Here is a 19,944-nt window from a genome sequence, read left to right as displayed (position 1 = left end):
TTATACATTATGAATGTGCAGAAATTCACATATCCACATATTGATGTGGAATACAGAGAAATTAAAAAAGTACATAAATAGTGTGAATATAGAAAAAGGGTGGATACTCAGGGGAACCAAAGATAAGCACATTATTACAAAATATTTTCCAACCTCCATTTAAACCTCTTATGATCCTAATTCTTACTTTATCCCTGCCGTCCCCAGTGGCCCGACTTCTTAGTTCTTGTAGGCAATAAAAATTATAATTGAATCTTATATAGTTATTATATTCCCTCTTTTCCTGTTTTTAAAATAATCATACAGGTGATACAGAAATGAATGTATTGTGGGATTGTGCAGAAGACGTTTTGCAGAGAAGCTGTTCCTGAGAGTCCAGAGGACTAAAGAGGGTGCAGTCAATTCACACTGAACTTCCCCTTCACTCAATGATTTCAGTTGTGACAGAGCAGATTAAAAGATGTGGATCAAAGGTCTTCAGTGTCAATCAAAATGTTTTCTGTTTTGGAGGATCATCAGAGATTTTAGGGACAAAAATACTGACCAGCAATAAATACCAAAAATATGAGTATAGTTAAGTTAAATTGGATAATAGGCAAAGCTATAGGTGCAAGCCGGGTTTGCAGTAAAACCAAACAAATCAAAAATACTGTAGAAATATTAAATTCATTTTAGTCGTCTCTTGTTTCATTTTATAGCTTCTTTCATACCCCTGTTTGTCTTTTTTCTGGTGAAGTTCCATTGTTTGGTTTTGTTTTTTTTTTACTGCGGCAACAATCCAGTTTTCCTCCGGGAATCAATACAGTTTCTTTACTTATATTTTCCTCAAGCTTCTCCAAACAGATGGTGACATTTTGAAAGTGGATCTTGTTTTCCTCTGAACATCTCAGATGGCTCCTCATTAAAGTAAATCCCTGCGTGTCCCATCCAAAAACTGATTAGTGTCAAAATGAGGAATCATCTTTTCAAATGCTCTGCAAATATGGGAAAATTATGGTACCATATGACATATATATATATTTTAGAATTGGACATATATATTTTATTTTATCTTTACTATTACTATAACGCTATTATTTTACTCTTCATAATTTCAATTTGGCAGTTACACACTTTACTGGCATAAACACAGAAATACAGGAGATTAAAGGGACAGTTTGGATTTGGGCCCAACTGATACTGAATTTTTGGGGTTGATGATATTAATCAGTTAAAAAAAATCTGATGTTGATGTGTCAGCTGATATTGTTTATACAGAATGTAATTTGTAGAATATAAAATACACACATAAACACACATTTTTTTTGCAATAATATAAAAAAACCCAATTCAAATAAATTTAGCATTGCATGTCTCAAATATAGATTTTTTTTTTGCAGCGGTATTGTATTGAACATCATTATGTTCTGCAGGTGTTTATTATTTTGTGTCCACCAACCTCCTGTGTGCAGCTTAGTCAGTTGCTGTTCTGATATATTAAAATAAAAACATTAGAAGATGCAGGAAAGAAAGTGTAATTAGGTGGGTGTGTTGCCCCAGGCCAGCTGTGAGCAGTATGCAGCATTAACATACAAATATAATTAAATTACAGGAACAAGCATAACAAAAAAAAAAAAAAAAAAAATTCAAGCAGAAGTCAGTAGACAGGTGAACTTATTCTCTGTTGTTGGAAGCGAAACAGTTTCATTATAATTATTCACATGCAGCACACAGACCTGTTGTTGACCACTGTGAAAAGATTACCAGAGGGCAGTGAAAACACTCTGCAAGACTACAAATATAATACTCTGTCTCTTAAAAAAATGCAGCAAAATTCTGTGATCATTAAAAGTAATTGATTTTTATGACACAGGTTTAGTGTAACCAAAGAGTCCACCCACTCAAAAATAAGTAGTATTAAATGTATTTCTAATTTTTTCTTATTTGTTTGTTTGTTTTATTACAGTAACATGTTGAAAATGTAAACTGTATCATGTATCATCAGTGGGTCACAGACTGAAACCCATCAAGAAGAAAAAAAAAAAAAACCTCAGGGGTTTCATCCTGTGTTTTCTGCCTCGCTCTTCTTTCAGGAGGCTGAGAGCAGGCGTTACACAATTAAACATATCTGTATAGGGTCATACTCAAGAGGCTGCACTTTTACCATCTGCAGTTGCTACGGCAACCCATCCTCTTTGCAAGTCTCCGGTGAACCATTCACACGCAGGAGCGGAGATGCGGTTCCTGTTGTGTCCAAAAGAGGGCGCTCAGTCCTTTCGGTACGCAGCGTGTGAGCCAGTGTTTGAGAAGTTGAGCAGCTCAAATGCTTGTGAATAATTTATAAAACTGTTGACAGTCGAGTAATTATTTGGTCAGAATAAACTCCCCCGTTTATTTTAGTCATATTCTACTTGCCTGTCCTTTCTTGCTCTTCCTGAGGCCTGAGTTTTTTTTCCCTGCTCAAATTAAGAGCTTCAGGTTTTAGTTGTATTAAGGATTCCGAAAGTGTTCTTCCCAGAGCCATTTCTTTTTGGAGAACCCTTTTTTGAAGAAAGAATTCAGGTTCCATTATTTTCCATTATGTTTCATCCAGAGAATCCATTTTAGAAGAAGGAGTTCTTTGAGGATTGTGAAAATCCTTTAAGAACTCTTTCATCAAGGATGTATCAAGGGTTTTTTTGTTCCATAACATAAAAGGGTTTTTGGGAGAACCCTCTTGGTGGGTTCTAAATAAAACCTTCAGAATATAAAAAGGTTCTCAGTGGAACCCCCTCAGTGTGTTCTTAATAAAGCTCTTGAAATATAAAAAGGTTCTTGGTAGAACACCCTCAGTGTGTTCTTGATAAAACCTTTGAGATATAAAGAGGTTCTTGGTACAACCTCCTGGGTGGGTTCTAGATTAAACAAACTGAGTATTAAATGGTTCTTAGTAGAGCCTCCTTGGTACATTCTAAATAAAACCCATGGAATATAGAAAGGTTCCCTGGGTGTGTTCTAGGTAAAACCCTTGGAATATAAAAAGGTTCCCGGTGGAACCCCTGGGTAGGTTCTAGGTTAAACAAATTGAGTATTAAATGGTTCTTAGTAGAGCCTTCTTGGTACATTCTAAATAAAACCTGTGGAATATAGGAAGGTTCCCTGGGTGTGTTCTAAGTAAAACCCTTGGAATATTAAAAGGTTCTTGGTGGAACCCCTGGGTGTGTTCTAGATTAAACCCACTGAATATAAAAATGTTCTCTGTAGAACCATCTGAATGTGTTCTAGATAAATCCCTGGGAATATAGAGAGGTTCTTGGTGGAACCCCTGGGTGGGTTCTACACTAAAGCCATGGAATACAAAAGGGGCATCAGAAGAACCCTTACAAGGTGGAAATGTTCTAGATAGAACCTCCAGAGACAGACCATTACATCATAGAAGGCTTCTCTGTAAAACCTCTCAGAGGGTTCTAAGTGGTACCTTTCACAGATGGTTCTAGTTAGAACCCTTTTTGTGGGGTTCTTGGTCTCTCTGGAAGGGTTCGAACAGGAATTAAAAAGGGTTCTTCTATGGGGACACATTAAAGAACCCTCTATGGTTCCAGTTAGCATGTTTATTTCTTAAAGTGTAGATATAATTAAAATTGACTTGACTCGTCAGGACGTCCAGATTATTGAATGATTGATTTCATTGATGACCGTGTGAAAACTGATCACTGGCCAACACGAGCTCCTGATGTTTGTCTCCATCACAGGGAGGCTTCGAGGACGAGCTGACAAAGAGACTCTGCATCAGGATGAACTCCATCGGGGAAAAGGAACCAAGGTCGGCCCAGAACAACTCGGTGGTGAACTGTGACGGCGAGGAACAACATGCAGCACAAGATAGGTCTCGACAGACGCAGAGCATCAAAGCCTTGTGCTCTACCACGGACAAATAGGACAAGGTATGTGCCAAGGAGAGGCCTGTTGCTGGCACAGGTACCATGTGTCAGTCAATCAATCAATCAATCAATCAATTAAACCTGATCTGTATGGGTTCATACACGTTAGTGCAGTTAAAAAAGAAAAGGTGCTTTACAGATGAAAATGAGAGAAAGCAAGTGAAACTAAACTAAAGAGAAAACAGGAGGAAAAGGCAAATAATAAAAATGATGACAATTGCATACAATAAAATAGATTTTAAAGCAATAATAATAAAACAGAGTTGGATAAAAACTGAGACTAAGAGCTAGATAAAATATTAAAAAGACAAAACTGAATAAAAACAAACAAAATCGCTAAAGGGATAAAAGGCAAAACGATATCCTACTTATGATGATGAAATAAAAGATAATGTTTAGTAAAATAAAATCATATTAAATTAAATTAGGCTTGTATTAGTCGAAGAGTGAGCGCATGCTTCTGAGGATGGTGTTGAGTGTGTGTGAGAGTGTGTGTAGGTGGATTTAAGGAGGCTGGTGAGAGACTCGCCTGCACTCTTACACTCAGCTCCATATTGACCGGGTCAAAGGTTTCTGGTACCAGAGAGGTTGATAAATGGTTATTTGTGGAGCTGAATAAACAGCAATGGCAGCTGGACATCACCGATGCGGTCATGGCGTTCAGATGAAACTGCCTATCAAGCCAGTGGGGCCAGCTAATGTAGTTTAGCCTATAGACATTAGGCCGCTAAGTGTCTGCTCCCTGTCAAGAGCAGTTTGAGGTAAAAGGTTCATTAGGTCAGTGTTAGAGAATTGTGTCACTTGTTAGCGAGCCCAGTAGATTTATGACAGCGCCGCCTGACTGGAGCCTAATGATGGGTCAAAACATCATTTAACATTAACGCTGAGCTTCCATAGGAATGCTCATCCAACTTTTGGCACATTTCACTGTGTGTAATGAAAAACAAATAAACCGGCGCTTGTAGCCGGGAGATTTGTACCCAGGTGTAACCGTTAGCCTACATGTGCATCTTTAATTTTATTTTTGCACCAGACAAACAAAGCAGCAGAAACACAACAACAAAAGAAAGAAGAAAAAAAAAGAAAGGCAAACTGTGCTGTTGAGATTTAAAAACAAAAACTCTGGAGGCTTATAAAAGGAATCTCGCCTCAATAAACATTAATATGCAAACAGAAAAGTCATGTAATCCACAAAGGTAAACAAAAAAACAACCATATAGCATCAAAGAGTAAACATAAAGTAAGCAACATAAATCAAGCAAAAATATAAAATAAACAAAAGAATGTAGTGAGAGAATGTGTGTGTGTGTGTGTCTAATTTAAGGTGGTGTTATTTAAATGAAAAGTGGAATTAACTGACAAAGCTAATGCTAGCTTGCTAAGAATGCTAATGACCCATTTAGACTGAGAAGGCTACAAGAAGTTATATAATTTTATAAAACAATCAAAAATAGCACAATCATCATATATATTATCATATATACATATATAAACAGGGTTGGGAGAGTTACTTTAAAATGTATTGCAGTATAGTTACAAATATTACTTGATCCAAGTATCACAATATTAAAGTAATGTAACTTGAGTACTTTCTAATAGTTTTGGATTACCTCAATATAAAATACGGTGAACTTGTTTGGCCTAATATTGTGTTTTTAGGGCAGCGACAAACGATTATTCCCATCACTGATTAATCAGTCACTTATTTTCTCAATTAATCAATTAGTTGGTTCATGAAATGTCAAAAAATGGTGAAAAATGTTGATGGAAGCTCAACAGGATGTCCTCAAATGTCTTGTTTTGTCCACAACTCAAAATATTAAGTTTACAGTTTGAGAGGAATAAAGAAACCAGAAAATATTCACATTTAAGAAGCTGAAATCAGAGAAGTTAGACATTTATTTCTTTTTTAAAAAATGACTCATAATCATTAATTAATTATTAGAATAGATGCAGATTTATTTAATAGTTGATTAATAATATTAGTAGTATTTCTAAGTTGTAATCCTGCTAATAATCCCCATTTTTACTAAATGCATCTTTTTTTTTTTTTACCTGTAACTATAATGGAATACAGTTACCTTTTACAGTAATTTTTAATCTATGTTACAACTGGGAGTGGGTAATACCACAAAATTTAGTTTCAATCCAATACAAGAAATACCAGGTCCAGGATCACAAATATCAATATTGATATTGGCAGGTTTATAGAAAAAAGCAGCTAACAGACTATCATGCTGAAAATATGTCAAAATTAACAACTGTTCTACCTCTAAATATATTACCACTAAATCATTTGCTGAACATAAGACATTTCTTCTTTCCTTTCTCTGTCAATTACTTAATTAATTACATGTTTAAACACAAAACAACACAACAGTTTTTGATGGTAAATAAGGAAATGTTCGTTATGCGAATGATCACCGCACACATGCACACAAGACTAAGAATAATGTTCATGTGGTCAGGATGTCATCTAACATGTGAAGGATCCATTTAACTCGAATCAGGACTTTGTACTGTTAGTACTGATACTTTGGAGATGGAGTTATTGAGGAGAGGAGACTTCACGCTCAGACTTAGTGATGGATTTATGAAAAGCCTCTGCAGTTCAGTCAGTGTATGAAGTTAGCTTTTTAGAAGAGATGAGGTTAAATATTGTTTTTAAATATTCAGAATCTCGCTAGCAGTTATTTCTTACATGATTTGCAACAGACAGACGGAGCAGCAACAACCTGAGCTTCACAGTGAGGCCTAAACAAAGCAGGTCGCAGCAGTGTTATATCTCTTAACATGGCGGCTCCTGTGAAGATGTATGACACACAACCGAAGGCCGTGCAGCGGCTGAGGTTTGTTTAATCGAAGACTACAAAGATATTGGCAACATTAACCTTTCGAGCACCTTTTTTTCTCCAGGTAAATATGCACGTTAATGACTAAATAAGCAGGAGATTGTGTTGTTCTGCCCAAGGCCAGAATAGATTGTGCTCGGCTTCACACGCGAGAGAAGCAATTTACGATGTTGTGATTTTCTGGGCTTAAAGTGACATTGCCCTCTCTTTCCTCGTACGGTATCCTTTGCTAAAAGGTATCAACAATCTGACATCATCTAATATCACTTTATTACACAGACTATTGCAAAAAATCAGTTTTTATTGAATACTGTGGGCAAAAAACATTTAAAGACTCCTTGAGTCATATCCATCTTTCTTATCAATCGTGAAAATCTTCTTTGGGTGTGTAATTATCACACACAAATCACTGTTGTACTTAAACTAATCATATCACTATTTCATCAATCAATATGACTCACCTCTTTATCTGCAATGTTATATTTAAGAAAAAGCTTGAATTAAAGTAGCCTGATATGAAAAACTGTGTTATGTTCTGATGCAAATATGCCTGTTCAGATATGTTTTAATTCTCTCATAGTAACCATTTTAGATATTCAAGGGTGTTAAATGTCATAACCACCAGGGGCTGCTGTCATGCCAGTTACAACCGGCCCGAGCTCATTTTTCCACTGACATTCAGCAACAACCTATTTATTTAAAACAGCAAAGAGATCATGTATACAGAATATTGACAGAATGTGGAGTCACTTAAATATGAAACCAAATATGACATTTACAGCAATACAGAGGATGTTGATATCATTGCTGCAGTATGGGAGAATATACATGTTCCCCTGTCTGCGTCTCATGGACAGACATAAGGCAGAGACACCAGCGTCAGGCTTACAACTGCACAAACGTCTCTCACAGTAAAACAGACACCCGTCCCTTGAATAATAATTAAGATTTCCCTTCATTTATTTCAGGGTCATTTCAGAGTACCACTGCAAAATATGAGGCTTTAGTGAGAAAGTATGGAATGACTCCAGTGTGCTTCCACTCAACTCAGTAGACACCCACAGAGAATTGATATTTTTAGATCAAAGGTACATATAACGTTCACACATGCCGTACTGTATTGTCCTTTTTGTGATTTTGGCATCCCACTAGAAGCACACTTCTCTATCCCCTCCGAATGCCAGATATAACATAATGTAATCCTTCTGTGCAGTTATTTACAAAGACTGGCGGGATTGTTATTAGTCACAAATAAACTTTTAGTATTTTGGTACTCAATAGCAGCAGCAATTTTGATGCAACCAACAATCAGTTTTGTTATTGATAAATGCGCCATGATTTTCTTGATTAATACTTTGGTCTAGGGCTGCAGCTAATGATTATTTTTGTTGTCAGTATTTTTGATTAATCAATCATCAATCAAAGTCGTTTGGTCTATAAAATGAAAAGTTGACATCGTGTTTTGTCAACAGCCCAGTTTACTTTCATAGAGGAGTAAAGAAATCAAAATAATCAGATAAAAGAAGCTGGAATCAGAAGATTGTGACCTTTTTTTCCTAGTATGGTCTATATCATAACAGAACACTGTGAAAATGACCATCAGAATATCCTAAAGCCAAGTCAAATGTCTCGTTTGTCTTGTCTGACCAAGAGTCCAAAACAAAATATTATTAAAATAACTTTAATGTAACACTGAGAAAAGCAACATATTTTCACATTTGAGAACCAGGAGCTCATCAACTTTTTGGTTTAGAAATAATATAATTTTCTCAGAAGTTAGTCAGAACGACTAATTGTTGCAGCTGTTGTCCATATGGAGGCATATTATTAGTATTTTTCAACAGCATTTAGCATCAGCCTTTTAACAAACATTATAATATTCCACACCATTTGCACATTATTTTCATTTTTCAACAGCAGTTCTGTTAGCGTCACTTTTCAACAAACCGTCTAACATTCAAGACCTTTCATACAATACTGGTAAAAATCATCTTTTCAAGCCAGTAATGTAGTTTAGCATCAGTTTTTCAACAGCCAGCATTCACACTCGCAATTTCTTTAGAAACTGCCTTCTCTAGTTTTTATCATTATTCTTGCATCGTGTTAATTTGGCACTCTGACACTCACAGACGAATGGTTACAACCAAGCCGAGGAGGACGTCATTCATTTTTGGTTGAGAAATAACCTCATTTTCTGTTGATCGACTAATTGTTGAAGCTGTTGCCCATACAGCCTTTTAAACGAGCTAAACTGTGATGCAAACACGATGTCAGGGTGCTTGTTCTCTAAAGAAACATAAAGAATAATCACAACATGGAGGCACAAAACATCACTAAAGTGTTCATTTCAAAATAAGCAATTTTGCATTGCTTATATTATCACTCTTATTAGAAACATTTTCTATTGTTCTCAAGGTGACTTTGTAACTCAGGGGAAAGGACAGCAATGTAATCTAGTCTGTGTCAGTGTTTGACAGTACGCTACAGATGAGATTTTTCCCTTTGCACGCACTGTGCCATAGATATAAATTGCAGTGTGGCCACTCTCTTATATATATATAAAAAAAGCTCTCAGAGTTCAAAGGTTACACCTGTGACAACTGTCAGCCAGCCAGCATCTCAAAAAAATATATATCACTCACTCACACGTGGAGCATATGGCCAATCTATCTGCCCTGTCTGCCCTGTTTCATCTTTGTAAAATATTACTTCAAACAGACAGTGACAAACTGACTCATTTCTATGTCTTCCAACTTGTGGGCGTGTTAGACAGTCAGAGGCTCAATTTTATATAATCAAATGTCAGCGGTTCGTCTGTATACCCCCAGAGTTCAATATTAGACCATGATGAAAAGACACAAACATCATATTTTGTTCCAACTATTAGATTATTGTTTATTTCATATCGTTGAGGGACTGCCGTGTCTTCCCCCCCCCCACCTCCCCTGTTGTTCTTTAGTTCTGTAGCTTTTCCTCCATCGGTTTATTTCAACATTTATTTAATGAAGCAAGATACTTAAAGGGATGGTTCATCCCCAAAACTAAAATATATATATTTTCCTCTTCCCTGTGGTGCTGTTTATCCATAGAGATAGTTTTAGTGCGAGTTTCTGAGTTCTGGAGATATCAGCCATAGAAATGTTTTCTCTCTCTAGAATATAGCGGAACTAGACGTCTTAAAAATACATTTTAAATATACAATATACAATTATTTTTCCTGAGGTAATAGGTTTCCTATTTTTTTTTTTTAAGTAAACTTGACTTGTCAGACTTAACAGTGTACCAAAGTACACCCATGAACTGTACCACTGCACAGAAGGAAGCTTGCATTTTACTCACGGACGAGACTTTACAGCTCAGACGAGGAGGACGCCATTAATGTTTACATCCCATGAGCCTCTCGTCCGTGAAGAGAGAGTCGAGCCATTGTCTCTATTTTGACTGCAGTTTGTGCTCATTACGTGAATTTTTACTACGAAGCAAGAGAAGTAGAAAACGGTCTGGTTTTAGTCCCAGTTACGGCCTAACTTTATGTTGTTTATGAGGTGCATTAGTAGAAGGTAGGTCTGATCAATTTATGTGAATTATTCATCTTTTCTGCTCCTGGTGGTCTTTCAACCGTACAGACTGTTAAACCAAACTCCATTATAAAAGTAGGTGTTTTATGGTTAGGCCGTATTTTTTCACAGTAAAAACTTCACTTAGACTCTTTTCTGATTCATTCAATCCTCAGGTACAATCGTCACACACGTCTTTTACTCTGCGACAAACCTGTGATGAAATGTTTTTCACAGACGTACACGTATTGACTGGCCCAGCACTACAGCGCCTGCGATGTATACCACTTAGCAGCAATGTGTTTTGTTTATGTGTGAATTATTTCAAAAGTGGAGTCAGCTTCTATTGAATATATATTTTCAATTACACAATTTATTTGGAAAATATTTATTTATATTTACATTTTTCTATCCCATCTAGGACATCTATATGGCACATATCTCCAAAACTTCGCAACTCACATCAAAATAATCTCTGAAATAAACTCTGAAATACAGAATTATATAAAATTAGGTAGTAAGCAACAAATGGGAATACAGGGCAAAAAGACACACTGTCTTCTGCACTTATAATCAAGATTTAATGACATCATTATTATTGAATCTTTGATTGCAAGTGCAGAAGACAGTGTGCAAGAGTCTTTTTCTTCTTATCGTTAACCTGTGGTCTTTAAATGCATGTGTCGACCTACAGGTATGCAAATGTTTTTTGCTCTTTGATATTTTAGATTGTTCAGAGTAGCCACCTTTTGCTTTGATGACAGCTTTTGCACAGTGACGGCATAATATGAACCATTTCTTATTTAAAAAAGAAAGATAAAACACTGAAAGAGAAGTTTTGGTTGGTTGTTGATTTTAGGGTGAACCCTTTAACACCAAATTTTCTAATACAGTTAAGTTTTGAAAAAAGAGGAAAAATGGCTCTTAATAGGGGAATAAGTGAGTGGACAAAAAAAAACAAAAACAGGTTAGAGCTGTCTTAAGCAGAGGGTCACTCTAAATCATACAAAATTCTGCAGGAGCTCTGGTCTTTAATTAATCCCGTTAATAAACTGAAAATCGTATGACCTCAGAATTTACATTTTGAATAATTCCCTTAACATGTCCATGAAATGAGAGACGTCTGGGGGCAGGCGATTATGGCTCAGTGGCTAGTCTTTTTCACCGGGATTTTCACTAGTGACTGGAATTAACATGGCTTAAATTCTCTCCGCCCCATAGCTAATTGAAACAAGTAATCTCCAGAGTTCGCCTTGCACAGAGGGATGGGAAGGACTCAGCGGCGTAACATGTTATCCTCAGAGCAGACACGTTCAACAAGAGCGTCTCTCCCGGTGCACTGCAGCAGAAAGCGAAGCAGGAATGGGTCTCCTGGTAGAAATAACTTTTGTATCCATTCTCCACAGCTAAATAATTCACTTATTATGCTAACTGTGCTAAACAGAAATAGAACACTGTTTTTGAGGAGCTGACAGATGGAAGAGAGCTGATGCTTTGTGGGGTAATAAAGAGATGTAAAACACTCTGTTCAATAATGTGCACAAGTTAGCTCTGATTTTTTTCATTTTTTTTTTATTTTTTGTACGGCTTATAGGTCCCCTGACAGCCCACAGGACTGTCAGTCAGTCTAGTCGTGTAGCTGGAATTTGCTCCGGCAGAGGTGGGGATGAATATTCAGAGGCTCAGCTGCCTCCAAGGCCCACAGAGACATGGCACACACCCCTCCAAGGACCACCAACCCCCTCCCTCCCACTTCCCTCATCTCTCTCCACACACACTCACACACACACACACACACACCCCTCCACTTTCCCTTGATGTGGTGGAGTGAGTCCAACACTCCACAGGTGTGACCCACTCAGACCTGTGAAAGCCTCCACACACCACTCGGCCCTGTGATCAGGAAGGCAGAAAGAGCAGCTGCGCATATACAGGAAGCGAGAGCAGAGTGATCACCACGAGCCGCCTTCTATTGGACATCATGGAAAATTAATCACCCCCCACCCCCCTCCTGACTGCAGGACTGCAGGTTGCACTGATGCCACAGTTAAACTGATTGATGAGGAGCTTCTTCGTCCCTCTGCAACACACTTTGTACACTTTTGAAGGTTAATAGCTAAAAGATTGATTCATCAATTGCATTAAAGGGACAGTAAGATACAAGACACATATGTTTCCTCCTACCTGTCGTGCTATTTATCCACTTTTCCAACTCTTCGTGTTCCTTCAGCTGCTTCTACATACACAATTACTAAAGCCAGCAATTCAGATTGGTGTCAGTTTTTCAACAAACCTAACAGATATTCAAAATCTTTCATGCATTCTTGGTATTAGTAGATTTTTCAGTGCAGTTTAGCATCAGCTTTTCAACATCCAGTATTTTTTTTCTAGCCTTTCAACACAAATATTCTGCATCTTTCGTACATTATTGGCATTATTCAACAGCAGTTCAGTTCAGCATCAGTCTTTCAGCAATGATTACAATATTCCACACTTTTGTACACTAATAGTATTATTCAATAGCAATTCAATGTCGTGCCAGCCTTTCAACAAACAAAAATATTCCACATCATTTGTACATTATTAGTGTCATCAACAGCAATTCAGTCAGCATCAGCTTTTCAACAAGCCACACAATTTTCCGCAGCTTTCATACGTTATTGGTATTATTCAAATTTTCATGCCAGCAATGCAGTTTAGCATTAGCTTTTCAGCTGCCTGCATTCGTACCCCAATAGTTCAACATTTTTCAGAGCAGAAAATTCATTCAAACGTCAATATTTTTATCTTGATTAGGATGTGCATGTACACATCTCCTGAACTACAACCGCCAACCTTAATGCTTTGCAGAACAAAGTGTGCATCTACTCACAGATGAGAGGTTTTGGCTCAGCTGAGGAGGATACCACTAATGTTTACATCCAGTCCAGATCTGCGGATTATCTTGAGAAAATGGATTCTGGTGTCTAGAAAGAAACATTGCTGTTGAGTTTTTTTTTCCAGATGTATTTTTTCAGCACTTTGAGCTCCAGGTCAGAGGGAAAATGTGTATGTTTGATTTTTTTTTTTTTTTTTTTTTTGGGGGGGGTGGGGGGGGGGGGGGGTGAAGTGTCCCTTTAAAGTCTCGAATAATAAGACTCCATGCTGGGTTTAAAACTAATTTCTCGCCTTTTTGCTGAATAATGTTGGACATATACAGGCATGCCCTTGGACATGATTTCGTACACTCCTGGTGCTGAATGTGGCTGCTGTCCGTCACTCACACACAGTCACACACACACACACACACACACACACACACACAGACATGATTGAGTTTTCGCACTCGGTGATTGGACTTGATATGTTCGTCAATATCTACGCACAGCCTCCCAAAGCGCTTTGGGACTGAACAGGACTGCATAGGCTGCTGCGCAACAGCACCTGTAACGCATAAGTCGACCCAGAAGCGTCATGATAGAAACAATCACAGCGCGTCGCCCGTTGTCAGCGTGACAATTCGGTTGATTACGCGATATCACGTTGCAAATAATTAGAAATTTGTTGCATGTTGTCTTGCAAGTCCAAATAATCTGTCAGACATGGCATGTGCCCTAAAATAGTGAGACATTTTTTTTAAAAACAACTGGAGTTTAATTAGACTTAACTGCCAGTGTGGTTTCCTGCTTGTTTGTCACATCACAGAGGAAAATAAATGTGCAGAACCCGACACTGACAGGTAAAAGACACCAGGCGGCCAAATCGACGTTAAAATTTTACAAATGGAAGCACAAATCTTCATGCAGCCGCTGCCAAAACGCTGCTGGTGTTACATGCTGTAATCTGGCATTCACACCTTTCTCTTCCCCCCCCCTCCACCCCTCATTCATTGATGGTGCATTTCTTCCCTGATAAAGGCGGTGTGTGCTGCGATGCATTTAACATCAATCACATCCAGAGCACGGGGCGCATACAGTCTTCCGTCTATCAGCTGGAAAGTGCTCACGCCTCGGGTGTGGGATATGAGCTTCTCCGCTCTGTTATCCCGCTCACATCTGATCCTCTCATCATAGCGGGAGCTGTGTTAGTGTCAGTGTTAGTGGACCTTTATTTCTCATCCGCACACAGAAACCTAAAGTTGGGACTTGAGACTTTTCAGCACCACTTTTTTCCGCGGACAGCGCTCGCAATGATTCCGGAGGGTCGACGCAGCCTCGACATGCGTGTGGATTCCTTTTGGATACTACTCGGAAACAATGTTTAGCTGATTTTTTTTAGAAAAAGAAAAGCCAGAATTGCTCAGGAAATCTTCGGTCCACAGATTGATAGACTCACCAAGATAAGATTTTGCTTTGGATATGGGTCACTTCTTATAAAAGGGTTCTTCGTGGGCAGGAGATCGGGGTAAGTACAGCCACCCAAGCTGCAAAAATGGGTCATCTATGGCGATCAAATGTTTAAAAAAGCGTCGTGACTTAAATTTACTTAAGTGTTAAGGCGGAATATACAGAGGAAACCGGCACTTAGGATGTACGATTCAGATCTGGGGAACATTTTTCACTCAGTTGCATATTTAATACTTCAATCAGTTAATAATTCACGATGTTATGACAGTTTTGAAAAGTAGATCCCAGGATTGCCTGTAACAAGCAGTGCAACGCCCAGGACTGTAGGTGCATTGATTGTTTTTACGCGTTAAGGCGCAGCGTTTTGTGTGGAGCTCCGTGCCGCGCTGCGACGCAGAGGCGCCTCAAGTCTCACAAAATGTGATAAAAGAATGGCTCGATACCAAAACTGCTGGAGCTAAATGTAATTATAGGTACAGATTTGTAAGAACCAGAGCGTGGACAAATCTTTGCCAGTCGGTCTGAGTCTGAATGGATGCTTCTTCTTCATCCCTCTAGCTTCCCCCAGATTTATCTCATCTCCATCTCTCTCCTCTCTTCGTGTCTCCCCCCCCTCAGCCCTGAAACAAGTTGAGTCACGTAGGGGAGCACCCTGGAAGGCTGGCAGGCTGGCTGGCTGGCTGGCTGGGTGGTGTTTTGTTGAGTGTGTGTTAGAGTGGTGGGGTGGGGGGGTGAACGGTGCGTGAACCATCGATTGTCAGTCACTGTGCTGTGCAGATGTGCAGCCTCCTGGCAGTGGGAGCAGCGAGATTGGAGACAGTGGTAGAACTGCTGATGTGAGGCTGCTCCTGCTTGCACCCCAGAGCAAACTTTAATAGGTTACTTAGGCATGCATGCTTGTTACTCCAAGGCCATTATTTTGTTGACAGGGATGTATATTATGCTTAATTTGCAAGCACAAGTCTTGGGCATGGGAAACAATGCTGGAGGCAGTGGTCAAGCACCAGCAGAGATACCTACCTGACACACACACAAAGAAACCATGATATTAATACTGCTTCCATTTTGGGCTGCTCCCTCCCTCAGGCCTTTTTGTGGGGCCAGAGATTAGCTTTGTGCTATCTTACTCTCATAGCTTCAATTCATAGTGGGAGGGCTGCTGATGTGATTGCAGCCAAATATGCCATTGTCTGCATTCCCTCTGAACTTACAGCCAAGAGGGGAAATGTTCCTCATATCACTGGGTAATTATCTAAAGAGTCTGACTCAGCAAAAGAGAGATTTTAATTCAATCTCGTCCAGGCCTCTCTGAGCTCCCACGAGATAGATTTTATGTCTTAACGTTGGGTTATTCTTGTTGGCATGTTCTTCACAACTGCAGTGACTGATAGCCTACCTGGATCTAGCTACAAAGCATGCTTAAGAAATCCCCCCCAGAGAGAGATCGGGAGGAAGACTTTGTGAGTGTGGATTGTAGCTGGCAGTGAGGTGCAGGGCTTATTCAAACAGCCTTAGATTTACTTTCCCGGGCTTCGCCTGGCTTATCTTGTCCTCCGAGTTAGTTCAGCAAGTGCAGACTCAGCAGCGTTAGACCCCTGGTTCTGCCTGCTGCTAAGTTCTCGTTAATATGTCATGGGCCGGAGTGTAAGCAGCTATGAGCAGATACTGTAGCACTGCCTCCTTCTCTGCTTAATAATACACGAGGACACAGCAGCATACTGCACACTCTGAGAAATAAAGGTGCTAACTAGAACCGTGCAGCGTTCATTGGCCTGTCCCCATGAGAAAACCCTCTCTGGTTCCTGACAGAACCTTTTATAAAAGTTTCACCTAGAAGTCTTTCATAGAGTTCGACCTAGAACCAAGTACAAAGGGTCCTGGAATCATCTATTAAAGATTTTACCTCTGTCTAGAACCTTTTCACCATCTATGCGTGTCCACAAGAACCTTTTTTTTATATCCCAAGGGTTTTATCTAGAACACATTTGGGAGGTTCTACGGACAACTTTTCTATATCCCGAGGGTTTTACCTAGAACACACTCAGGTGGTTCTACTAAGAAGGTTCTACTTTTTTATATTTCAAGGGCTTTATCAAGAACAGACTTAGGGGGTTCTACTGAGAACCTTTATATATTCCAAGATTTTTTATCTAAAACCCTTTTTATATTTCAAGGGTTTTTATCTAGAATTCACTTGGGGGGTTCTACCAAGAACCTTTTTCATTCCAAGGGTTCTATTTAGAACACACTCAGGGGTTCCTACCTCATATTCCAAGAGTTTTATATAGAACACACACAGGGGGTTCTGCCGAGAACTCTATATTCTGGTGAAAAAAAAAAAAAAAACTTTGACAGACCCATGACGAAAATGTTCTTTAAGGATTTCAACAATCCTTGAAGAACTCTTTCTTTCAAAAAAGGTTCTTTTGATGATTAGGGCTCTTAATGGAACCCTTAGTCATACAAAGAACCGTGGACGAACCTTTTTCTTAAAAAAAGGGGTTCATCAAAAGCAAAAGCCCTTCAGGAAGAACCCTTTTAGAGCCCTTATATATAGAGTGTAGATTAACTCGCTCGGAGAATACAAATGCTTCTTTATGTTTCATTCTGTTGGCAGTGGGGTCAAACAACACATCACATCCAAATGATGAATGATCAAAGTGATTGAAATCAGTCCAGAGGAGGAGGGGGAGCTTGATCCTGTTCTCCAGTCTGCAGAGAGATTCTCCTCCAGTATCTTTTACTGTAGCTGCTGCTGCTGCATGGATCCAAGAGCAAGACTGCAATAAACAAACGTGTGCACTGTTTCCCAAAACAGACCCGTGGTTAAATTCCCGATAGACCCCTCTTGTTCCCTTTTACAAAAGCCTTGTGCTGGAAATGAGGAATTGTGTGTGTGTGTGAGTGTGTGTGTGTGTGTGTGTGTGCTGTATATAGAGCCCAGGTTCCAGCTTCATTCTCCTCCCGGCAGACGCCATCTGCTCACTGGGGAGGTTTTCCAAACAATCCCATAGTAAAGACAGGGGAAATGAGAAACATGGCTACACTACAAACACAGCATGCTCAGTTTTTTTCTCTTTCTTTAAAATTAAAAACAGGTCATTTCATCTGAAAGATAATAGATGAGAAAATACCCAAATAAATGCATGGCTAAATAAAAATCCCCGCCCTAGTTCATACCCTCATCTTGCAGAGGCATATGCAAGCACACAAGCAGATGTATTTGTAGAAGATGTGTCTTTTCAGAAGGTTAATGTTTTGCCATAGATCAGACAGGATCACCTCGGAATTTGAGCCCAGCAAGTAATTAGTATCATGTTCAATTTCTCACATTTCTAGCAAACTAAATTAAATGAAAATTGGTTCAGAATTAAGCGAGTAAGTCAATTTTGTTGTAAAATCTGCATTTCTCAATGCATATCATATTGTGGATCTTGACCCGCAGATGCATGTCAAATTGCAAATGTACTTTCTATATCTATGTGCCATGTTGCACCACCATGTTTCTGAATCCGGAATGGATAAACCAACCACTGGCTGCATTTTTTAAAATTTCACAGCCACCTCGTTTCTGAAAGGGGAGGGTGAGGAGAGGCGCCCAGGCTCACTGCTAGACACAACAAAATCCTACACACTGCTCCTTTAATGGACCACACTGTGTTCCTCTGTGGACAGTTTTCTTGCATTTCATATGTTTATCGTGCATAAACATCCTTTAAAACAGATCAAAGTCTGTGATATTTAAGCTAATGGATACACAATGTGAATAAACGACACCGGTAAGAGTTCATGAGCACAATTTATTCTGTACTTTAATGGACCATTGACACTCAGTGTGAGGATGTCCTATTCTTTGGCTGATGGATGGAAATTAAACGTTTGTCCTTGTAACAAGTAATCACATACAGACAGACACTATTATCTCCTGAGGTTCTTCTATTTCACTTTTTGTGCATGAGGTTGTAAATTTAGAGTAAAGCAACAGGTAGAAATTAGACCTTCAAATAGCATTTTAATGTCCGTAATACATCTTTTGAAGTAATTTGCAGCTAAATATCGACTTCCATTGACTGGTATGAATTTCACACATAACATGGATTCGGCCCTTATTATATTCCTGACATATCATTAATTCTGAAATCGTGTGGAGAAACGATTGGATTTGGTATTATTAACAATGGAGAGAAACAACAACAAGAGAAAGATCCAGAAGAGTGATGTTGTGCGTTTCCTGAGTCATCATACACAGACACAGATTCTTCCTAGGGCAGCGTTGTGTGAAATGGAGTGTGAAATGAGTGCACTTAACATCCCTGCAGTGGATTATACACATTATCTTACACTAGGGTTCGAGAGCATCTTGCCGCTCTCGCCTGTGAATCTGTCATCAAGTTACACTCACCTTTGCTCAAGTCAATTTAATGTTCCCCACATGCGAGTCCATTTGTTCAATCAATCCGTGCCAGGAGCTCAAGGCACGACTGAAATAATATCTTCACCTAATTCTTAGAGTTTCCTTCAACTTACTCAGAGCATCGCGCAGGATTTGTTTTATTAGTGTCTCATAAACTGTCAATCACCAAATACTGACTTTAACCTTTTCCAGCTGTCTTCTGCTCCTTAGTTTGCCCTTTATTACAAACTCATCTAGAGGTTGCAGCATGTCGGTCATATTGATAGAGGGGAAATCTGCTTTTGTGTGCTTTTATGGGAATAAGAAATCAAAACATCCACTGAAGTAAAAATTGACCTCAATGCACTTTGACACATAAAAACAGCTGTTGTTAATGCACTGTGCATTTTTTGGGGCCATTTTGTTGTTTGTAGTGTATTTTTCTTATTCATATACAGTCGGCAAAACATAGAAGACAAGATAGTATTTTGATATTATACTTTTATTTACGACATTGGGTTGAGTAGTAATCGATTACATGTAATCAGGATTACACAATCAGATTACACAAAACATTAACTATAATTAGTCCAGATTATAATTGAAAAAGTGTGTAATTAGTTAATAGTTACATTGTCAAAGGTTACTCAAGTACATTTTTGATTACAAATATGGTATTAATACCAAGTATTTTAATAATTAATCAGTTTTTCCCACAAATATCAACATTTGAAAACCATTAATAATTAAATAAATGATACAGAATAAATGCATTGAAAGGCATATGCAGAAGCACAAAAATAAGTTTTCAAATTGCAAAATATCATATGAAAACATTAAAACTCATCATCTCATACACGAAAAATCGACACAAAAATACTTTATAATAGCTGGAAGGAAAGAAGGCAAAATCTTAAA

General features: G+C 38.6%; 1 protein-coding gene across 1 annotated transcript in view; it reads left to right on the top strand.

Annotated features, from left to right (window-relative positions):
- Positions 1-14,251: 14,251 nt before the first annotated feature.
- Positions 14,252-19,944, top strand: part of LOC146332062 (metabotropic glutamate receptor 4-like) — a 233,787-nt gene continuing 228,094 nt past the window's right edge. Inside the window, exon 1 of the mRNA XM_084738654.1 lies at positions 14,252-14,691. The gene's annotated coding sequence lies outside the window, so the exon portion shown is untranslated. The remainder of the gene's footprint in view (positions 14,692-19,944) is intronic.

The sequence above is a fragment of the Lutjanus erythropterus genome, chromosome 2 (assembly GCF_056507025.1).
Source record: "Lutjanus erythropterus isolate fLutEry1 chromosome 2, fLutEry1.hap2, whole genome shotgun sequence".
Taxonomy (NCBI): domain Eukaryota; kingdom Metazoa; phylum Chordata; class Actinopteri; order Lutjaniformes; family Lutjanidae; genus Lutjanus; species Lutjanus erythropterus.
Note: the sequence above shows the minus strand (reverse complement) of the source record. Positions and strands in the feature narration are given on the sequence as shown.